The sequence below is a fragment of the Aegilops tauschii genome, chromosome 5 (assembly GCF_002575655.3).
Source record: "Aegilops tauschii subsp. strangulata cultivar AL8/78 chromosome 5, Aet v6.0, whole genome shotgun sequence".
NCBI classification, from domain to species: domain Eukaryota; kingdom Viridiplantae; phylum Streptophyta; class Magnoliopsida; order Poales; family Poaceae; genus Aegilops; species Aegilops tauschii.
The window spans coordinates 320917609-320927238 of record NC_053039.3 but is presented as its reverse complement, the minus strand read 5'-3'; the positions used below and the strand labels follow the sequence as shown (position 1 = coordinate 320927238).

General features: G+C 40.9%; 1 long non-coding RNA gene across 6 annotated transcripts; it reads left to right on the top strand.

Annotated features, from left to right (window-relative positions):
- Positions 1–417: 417 nt before the first annotated feature.
- LOC109759130 (uncharacterized) lies at positions 418–4060 on the top strand. 6 transcript variants are annotated; one of them, XR_012184732.1, is made up of 6 exons: positions 418–729; positions 1596–1946; positions 2695–2742; positions 2981–3145; positions 3274–3392; positions 3481–3742. It is a non-coding gene; the product is annotated as an uncharacterized lncRNA (long non-coding RNA). The 6 variants fall into 6 exon arrangements; XR_012184734.1 differs by lacking the exon at positions 418–729 and having other exon boundaries at positions 1840–1959; XR_012184735.1 differs by lacking the exons at positions 418–729; positions 1596–1946; positions 2695–2742 and adding an exon at positions 3989–4060 and having other exon boundaries at positions 2886–3145; positions 3481–3564.
- The last annotated feature ends 5570 nt before the right edge of the window (positions 4061–9630 follow it).

The following is a 9630-nucleotide window of genomic DNA, read 5'->3' as shown; positions in this document are numbered from 1 at the left end:
TGTTAATTATGCTTAATATTTGCTTGTGAGATTATTCGTTTTTTGGTTGGTCGCTTCCCAATCTTTCGCTAGCTTTCATTTTGCACTAAGTATGACCTCTACTTGTGCATCCAAAATCCTTTAAACCAGTTTTGCCATATGAGTTCACTATCTTTCCCTAATAATAATAAAGCAGCTATCGCTTCTGCCCGCACGCTCACCGTCGTAATACACTTCCTGTACCTAAATATCGTTCGTAATACGTTTTCGTACCTAAAAATCGCTTCGTTCAGTGTTTCTGCCGATACTAAAAAAAATGACTCGCTTGGTTGGTTTTACGTTACTAGGCCAGGACTCTTATGGGCCGAACAGCCCAGTCTGAGCTAGGACTCTTCTCCACCTTCCTTCAAAAAAGGACTCTTCTTCAACCCGTCCTCCGGACTCGAGGAATCCTCCTCCACGATGGCAACTCCTCCGCCCTCCTCCTATAAGAACCTCCTCCTCGCGCGAGCCACCTGATTTGTTGAGATCGTGGTAACACGCAAGTGCGGCGCGGAGCTCGCTCAAGGTCGATGCGCCCCGTGGTGGTGGCGTTCGAGGCGGGTCGGCCCGAGGTTCAACAATTTCTCGATCTCCGGGGTTCAACAATTTCTTGCCGGATCCGCTCGTCGGCATCCGTGGACTGCATGAGCCGGATGTCTCCTGTGCCCTAGCAGTGGTCACTCGATCTCCCTCTCCCGAACGACCCCGGTACCCTCCCCATCTGCTCTGTTATTCTCAGACCTCGGCTGCGGCGTGGCTGCTATCAGAACTTCTTCCTCATATCACGATTTCATGCACTACGCATCCTGCTTGCCCATAGCAACAGTAACACCATCACCTTCGATTGGAATTACCTTATTAGTGAATTTGGTTTGATTGGAATTACCTTGTTTGTGCAATTTGGTCAAGCGTGTTCACATATGATGCCACTGAGCCTGGGAATGAGGTGGATTGATCCTGCCTAGGCACTAGCTCCTGTGATTAGATGGAAATCAGAGTGTATGATTTATTCTTACAGAAAACTTTTCATGCAAACTGGATGTCCTCATGTGTCCTTTCAGTACCATGATTGCAATTCATTTCAGCAAACTATGTAAGGGCCAAAAACAGACATGCTGCTGCAGATGTACTACTTCTTCAGTTACATGAATAGATAGAGCTAAAAATAGATTCTATAACTGATTTTTGAGTGTGGCACTGTCAATTTCAATAAATCTGCACTACAAGCTAAAGGTGTGCTATCTAATACAGATCAATGAACAGATCTTGCTGTGTTGTGATGAACAGATCCTTCAAAGTACCAGTTGTAATGCAGCAGCAGGCCATATATTGGTACAAAGAAACCATATAAACTGGATTCAGTCACAAAAAAGATCATGTCCATATAAGTTCTCTTATCTCTTGGTGTGGATTTTCTTAGGAACTTACTTGGTGTGAAATTATGTTCCTGCTTTAATAGCCAAATCAATATCAACAGCTATATATTCCAGTATTTACTCCTTTCCACTTCTGTTCTACTAATGTGTGCCTACTTTTTGTACAATGCTCTTAACTGAAATTGGTTGGTCATGCAGACAGTAGGTGCATGAGCCCATGGCCGGTTGCGCCAGCGATGGGGTTGGAGTGCATAATAGTGACATCAACCTGAATGCTGGCTGTTAAGCATCTTCTTTGACGTCCATACTACCACATATCTTATTTAGTTTGACCTTCTGTGAGGATGAGGGCTTCGTGTCTCACATGATAGTGTTCTCTCCCAATCTTACGAGGCTACCACAATCATAAGGCATCATGTTCATTAGGGAAATAAAGGTTCAGGAAAAGAAGATGGTTTGGGGAAACACAAATATGCTGGGGGCATAGTAAAGCTGCAATTCTAAATGCATGGACAATATCTCCTGCAGTTTTGATTCATTTTTATTCAGGTAACTGCTCCAGGTGAGAATGATATGCTGCTGGTCATGCCAAAGGTTGTGATACATTTTCTTATGATAGTATGAATTGATTGATGATGCATCACAAGTAGCACAAGTTCTGCAATATCCATTTCAGTAAGAAGTTTGCATTGAGTAATTCTTTTCAAGAAGAAGCTTACCATGCACAACTAGCTAGCGAATACTTCATTCTTCGGTGGAAGACATAGCATATAATTACCTTGAGCACATCAATACAAGATTTTCTAGCATCAAGTATTGTTCATGGTTCACTCATAATGTGTGTTCTGTCCACTTTTCAACTTAATTTTATTAAGATTTCTGGTTATCACTGCAGGAGTTGCACTAGAGTCAATGAGGGTAGTCTGCATTGCAGACTGTGTTAACTATTCTAGATTTTATCAACATTAAATTGTGCATTGCCATTGCCATTTCCATTTCTTGCATCACCTACCTTGAAGTTGAGAGGATTGATTTTTTCTGTAATTGTTCAATTGGAAGTAAAAAATTAACTCTGCATGCTTACATGAAGCTAGATTCCTGAAAAATAGTTGTTTTCGCACAGTATATCAGTATTTTGTTTCCCGATCTAAAAAAGATGTGTCTTAGCCTGACACAAGAGTTTGGCTAATCTGCAGTATGACTCATTAGTAGTATTTTCTTAGACATGTTGAATCATTCCTCTATCCCAGTATTCAAAATTTACATATTGTGATATTGTCACAACTGTCAAGTGTAGGTTCTACAACCAAGCAGAAGTTGTCACCAAAGGTCAAGATGGAAATAGGTAAAACCGGTATTTACATGTTACACATCCGCAGCTGTAGGATGAACTGCCATGGACTCCTGACCAACTATCCCACACATACGACTCTTTAAAAGGATGTTCTTCCTCTATCTCTCCATGTCGTGTTTTATTCCATCCCAGACTTCATGGTTCCATCCGTACTGGATTCCCAATAAGGAGAACGTGATTCGGTCCATCTATGCCTTCCCCTTATCATATTCAAGGTTTTGCATTACAGGATGATTGATGCGTCCGATGAGGATCCACAATAATGTGAAGTAAGGAGGCGACATCGGTAGTTGAGGCTGTCAAGTGGAGGAATATGTTGGATTGGTGGTGGCACGCAAATCACACTCTAAATCCAATTGGAGTTCATCTATTCTACCATCGCCCCACGCCGTCGGTAAATAATCCCCCATCCTAAATCCCTCGGTTATCAGGTTGTTGGATTTATAACAGAATCCCCAATGAACAGGCTTGATCCATAATATCTTATCAAGAAAAATTGGCCTTTTCTGCTGTATCTTGCAGCACTTCTCCTTACCAGATTACACGATGGAGGGAGGGGGGAACCAGCTGGGGCGGTCTGCAGTCTGCAAAGTCTAAAGTTGAACCCTGCACGGACATCTCGCCGATGCCGACAATATTTGGTTTGGTTTCAGTGAGCACGTGCTTGAACGCCTCAAATTTTCTTGATATGTCCCTACAGTTAAGGCTGGCTCCTTGACGCTCCTGCAGGCTGCCAGGAAGGACCTATTCAATTGTGTTGGTTGTTGTGTTCGTTCTAATGGGATACAAGTCACATGGCGTGATGGACATCAGGTGTGCAGAAATATGTTTGTGCTTTGATAGTTTCCTGATATGCGCACATGTGTTTTTAATACTTCCCCTTGGATTATAGGAATTAGACTTGTGATGGAAATCAGACAGGCAGAAATATGTTTGCTGTAAATAGAGTATAAGAGCTCCTATGAATTAATATGTTAGAAGTTCAATGATCGATCTCATCTTATTAGTAACTGAGTTAAGCAACAGGCATATGTACTATCAGTTTTTATGTCTGACGCTCTTGCCTTCCATACGTACTGAATTAACAAAATTCCTATGTTCAGGAGGCGATGCAGCGCTGGAAAAAACTCATCGTAGTAATTAGCTAATTATTGTATATTGTCAGTTATACTTCTCTTCATATATACTATGACATCATTTTTCCCTCTCTATCTGCTAACATGAAATTTGTATACAGATAGAGAAGACAAACAGAGCTATCACTATAGACGCATAACGAACTTCTCATATTTACATGGTTGAGTATAAATGTATGTCCAAGTATTTGTATAGTTCAATGTTACGTGAGTAAATATACATCTTACACCAAAATATTCAGAAATCCCCAGTTCAATATATTATGTTTATAAATAAATAGATGATTAACTCGACGCATGCATAATAAATTCAAGGTATCTATCCAAAGTTTTTGTAAGTAAAAGGCAGTATAACAAAGAGTAGAATCTAACACTTATTTTCGTGTCATTTTGGCTTTAGTATTGAGAGAAATAAAGTTTTTTTTGGAATGAAGACGCCAAAGGCGTCCGGCTTTAAATTAATAAAGCCAAGAAGGCAGCGTTCACAAAGTCTGAAAACAGATACCACGGCAATCCAGCTTAAGTATTGCAGAACCAGCCAAAATAAAAGAGGTCCATCAACACCAGCACGCAGGCTGGAATAACAAGTCATTGGCAAGCATACACAAAGAAACGAGATGCAAAATGATATCAGTCTTGAGCAGCTACTTGGCGCGCTTCCACCTGAATGTTGCGGATCCGCTCCATCGTCTCGATCATGTGCTCCTCATCTTGTGGTTTCCAACGATGTTCAGGTCTGCAAGAAGAGGTGACATTTGGACAGGACATCGGCTGGGTGAGAAGAGAATTTCTTCTCAATGGTTATCTTATTACACACAGTCCATAAGGACCAAAGCAGCACCCCTACGCATCACCAAACAATCCTTGCACTAGCCCCCTTTTGCGTATGAATAATTTGTAAAAGATCGGCACCGGATGAAGGGTTCCAGTTTTGCTGCAAAGCGGCTCTAACTGTGCTGCAGGAAAACCTGGCTAGGTGACAACGAAAGAAGGCATGATTTGCAGCTTCGATGGTACCGCACACCACACAAAACCAGTCAGAAGGTCCGTTGCGTTTCGCAACGTTATCTGCCGTCGGTAGGCGGTTTTGGAACATTTGCCATAGGAAGATTTTTATCTTAAGCATGAGACCGGCCTTCCATAGCCCCCGGGCTATGGAGAGAAATAAAGTTAGGGTAACTATTCATTCTAAATGGTTTCTTGTCTTACTAGATTGACCCTTTTCTTTCCTTATAGGTCCGTAAAATAAATAGCATATCATGGTTTTCGGTCTCCTCATCGCCCATTGGCATCGTTTGGATGCTACATTCCCCTAGGACGACTTGTTGGGTGGAGCAGTAGGAGGCCGGGGTCACACATTCATGGAGGATGCCGCGCCCTATAGGGACGTTACAACTTAGATGAGGAGCCCGTTGCAACGCACGGGCATATGTACTAGTATCTACCTATATGCGGTATTCTTTTGCCGTTCTAAGGAAATTTGCATGTGCCATCTCTAACTTTCAAAAATAAACTTCTCTTTTGTGTGTTTGTTTCGCTCGCGGAACGGTAACGGGTGGCTAATATTTTCCATGCTAGATGTGTTATTCTCAAGATGAGTGTTTATTCACTTGTCATTGCACGAGAGTAAGGCAAAGGTATTAGGGATGCCCAGCCCCGAAATGCAAAAAAAAAATTACTTTATGTTGTCAAATAATAAATTCCTTGGAAAGTGTTGGTATGGAGGGCACCCGTGGATACGGCTAGCCATGAAAAGTGAAAGAATGGTGGAAAAAGGAATAAACTTTATTTTCTGTTTGGGAGCCGCCTATGGCATATCTAGCATGGAAAGTGTTCGTAGCTCTGAGTCGTTTTTGTTGGTGGGATGGATACACCTCCCAAAATGTTTTTATCTCTATTTTTTCGCTTTGAGCTCTGGCACCTCTACAAATCCCTACTTCCCTCTGTGAAGGGCCTTTTTTTTCTTTATGCAATTTTTATTTTGAAATTTGAGTCTCCATCTTCTCTCATAAAAAGCACCAACTAGGAGGCAATATGATGGTGCTCAAGTATTGGGTGTAGTTAATATTCGAGTGTGTTTCATGAATGGATCAATGTTTGAGCATGATGGGCTAGGATAACTTATTTTAGCGTTGATATTTTGAAAGGCATGGTTGCTTGTTGATATGCTTGAGTATCTAAATTATTATGTCAAAACTAGACTATTGCTTTGAATCACATAAAAGTCCAAATGTCCATGCTATAAAGAAAAGAATATGTTATCACTTGATGAACAGCACTCCACATCAAAAATTCTGTTTTTATCACTTACCTACTCGAGGACGAGTAGGAGTTAAGCTTGGGGATGCTGATACGTCTCCAACGTATCTATAATTTTTTATTGTTCCATGCTGTTTTATTATCAATCCTGGATGTTTTATAATCATTTCATAGTCATTTCATATCATTTTTTGGTACTAACCTATTGACATAGTGCCAAGTGCCAGTTGTTGTTTTTTACATCGCAGGAAATCAATATCAAATGAAGTCCAAATGCAATGAAACTTCACGATGATTTTTTATGGGCCAGAAGAAAGGCAATGGGCCCTGGTTGCACTTGGGGGGTGCCCCGAGGGGGGCACAACCCACCAGGGCGCACCAGGAGGCCCAGGCGCGCCTTGGTGGGTTGTGCCCACCTCGGGTGCCCCCCGGACCGCCTCTTTGCTCCATAAATACCCCAATATTCCAGAAACCCTAGAACAAGCGTCGAAATATTCATCCAGCCGCCGCAGAGTCCAGAACCACCAGATCCAATCTAGACACCATCACGGAGGGGTTCACCACTTCCGTTGGTGCCTCTCTAATGATGCGTGAGTAGTTCTTTGTAGACCTTCAGGTCCGTAGTTAGTAGCTAGATGACTTTCTCTCTCTCGCTGGATTCTCATTACAATGGTGTCTTGGAGATCCATATGATGTAACTCTTTTGCGGTGTGTTTGTTGGGATCTGATGAACTTTGAGTTTATGATCAGTCATATCTTTTTATATCCATGAAAGTTATTTGAGTTTCTCTGATCTCTTATATGCATGATCTCTTATAGCCTCGTATTTCTTCTCCAATATTTGGGTTTTGTTTTGCCAACTTGATCTATTTATCTTGCAATAGAAGAGGTGCCCGGTAGTGGGTTCGATCTTACGGTGCTCGATCCCAGTGATAGAAGGGGAAACGACACGTATGTATCGTTGCTACTAAGGATAAAAAGATGAGATATATATCTACCACCGTATAGATAAACGGATCTTTTCTACATCATGTCATCATTCTTATTGCATTACTCCGTTTTCCCATGAACTTAATACACTAGATGCATGCTGGATAGCGGTCGATGTGTGGAGTAATAGTAGTAGATGCAGGCAGGAGTCGGTCTACTAATCTTGGACGTGATGCCTATTTAATGATCATTGCCTGGATATCGTCATAATTATTTGAAGTTCTATCAATTGCCCAACAGTAATTTGTTTACCCACCGTTTGCTATGTTTCTCGAGAGAAGCCACTAGTGAAACATACGGCCCCCGGGTCTTATTTCTCATATATTTGCCTTGCGATCTAGTTTTCCTTTGCATTTTTATTCATATCTATTAAACCAAAAAAATACAAAATTACCTTGCTGCCCTTTATTCATTTGCGATCTATTATTTCAATCTACTACAATTTACCTCACGTCCGCTTGCCAATTTCTGGCGCCGTTACCCGAAAGGGATTGACAACCCCTTTAACACGTCGGGTTGCGAGGTGTTGTTATTTGTGTGCAGGTGCTGTTTACGTTGTGTTGCTTGGTTCTCCTACTGGTTCGATACCTTGGTTTCATAACTGAGGTAAATACTCTACCGTCGCTGTGCTACATCATCCCTCCCTCTCCGGGGAAATACCGACGTAGTTCTAGCTACCATCAATTGGCAACCCCTTTATCGCGTTGGGTGCAAGTTGTTTGATTGTTTGTGCAGGTATTGGTGATTTGTGCATTGTCTCCTACTGATTGATACCTTGGTTCTCAAACTGAGGGAAATACTTATCTATACTTTGCTGCATCACCCTTTCCTCTTGAAGGGAAAAACCAACGCAAGCTCAAGAAGTAGTAGGAAGAATTTCTGGAGCCGTTGCCGGGGAGATCTACGCCAAGTCAAGACATACCAAGTAACCATCATAAACTCTCATCTCTTGCATTACATTATTCGCCATTTGCCTCTCGTTTTCCTCTCCCCCACTTCTAAAACGATTTTCGAAAAGATTTGCCATTTATTCGCCCCTCTTCCGTTCGTCTTCTTCCTTTGCCTTTTTGTTTGCTCGTGCGTTAGATCGTTTGTCTTGCTTTCATGGCTAGTCCTCCCATCATTGTTAGCACTCCAGATAATGAAGTCCTCAAATTTAAACAAAGGGAGGGAGAAAATTTAAAAGATGCTTGGTATAGAATTTGCAATGCTCAGAATAGATCTACTCGAAAGCAATCTATTGCCGTTCTTCTTCGCAATTTTTATGTGGGCATTACTCCTTGGAATAGATATGTTCTAGATACCATTACCGGGGGGATTTCTTGGGGAGCCACACTTTTGATTTTCTTACAATGCTATGATAGATTTGTTAGGCCCACCACCTCTTTTGATCAATGGAACTGTTAACCTTGGAACATGTGATGCAAATGCTTGATGTTATTGAGAATAAAATTGCTACCATAGAGTTGATTGAAAATTTGGATAAAAAGATTCATAATCAGATTACTCAATATGGACCTAAAGTAGGAGTTACTTTAAAGAATCTTAGGGAAAAGGAACCCATAGTTAATTAAAAGATAGATCAAGATTCTACTAGAATTGGCAAACTAGAAGACATTATTACCAACTTGGGTTCCGCTTTTTCCTCTGTTAAAACTACTCAAAATCTTCCTCCTACTAAGACTGCCAAGTTTATTTACGTTCCTAAGAATAAGGGTGAATCTTCTAGTAAAGAAAATGAAGATCTCAAAACAATAAGTGTACACCCCAATTTTTTTGATATTATTAAGGAACCGATTGCCACAAGTGAATTTCTTGATTTCTTGCCTAGGAGTTTGACCATTGATAAAACCAAAGAATCTCCTAAGGATTACAAGTGTGCAAGTGAAGAATTGCATACCAAAGATGACAACACCTAGATCTATTTGTGTTTTTATGCCTAGCTAAGGGCGTTAAACAATAACGCTTGTTGGGAGGCAACCCAATTTTATTTTTGTTCTTTGCTTTTAGGTTCTGTTTTGTAATAAATAATTCATCTAGCCTTTGGTTAGATGTGGTTTTGTGTTTTAGTTAGTGTTTGTGCTAAGTAAGACCTTTGGGATGGCTTACGGTGATAGTTGATTTGATCTTGCTGAAAAACAGAAACTTTTGCGCCCAGTCCCAGAATTTTTAAAAATCACAGAAGCGTGATTAAATTCTGAATTTTTTACACAAGATTTATATACAAATTGCCTTTGTTTTCCTAAATTTTCAGAACTTTTGGAGTTACAGAAGTATTCGAACTATCCAGATTACTACAGTCTATTCTGTTTTTGACAGATTCTGTTTTCTATGTGTTGTTTGCTTATTTTGATGAATCTATGGGTAGTATCGGGGGGTATGAACCATGGATAAGTTGGAATACAGTAGATATTACACCAATATAAATAAAGAATGAGTTCACAACAGTACCAAAAGTGGTCCTGGCACGCACAGGTGGGTTGTGCCCACCTCG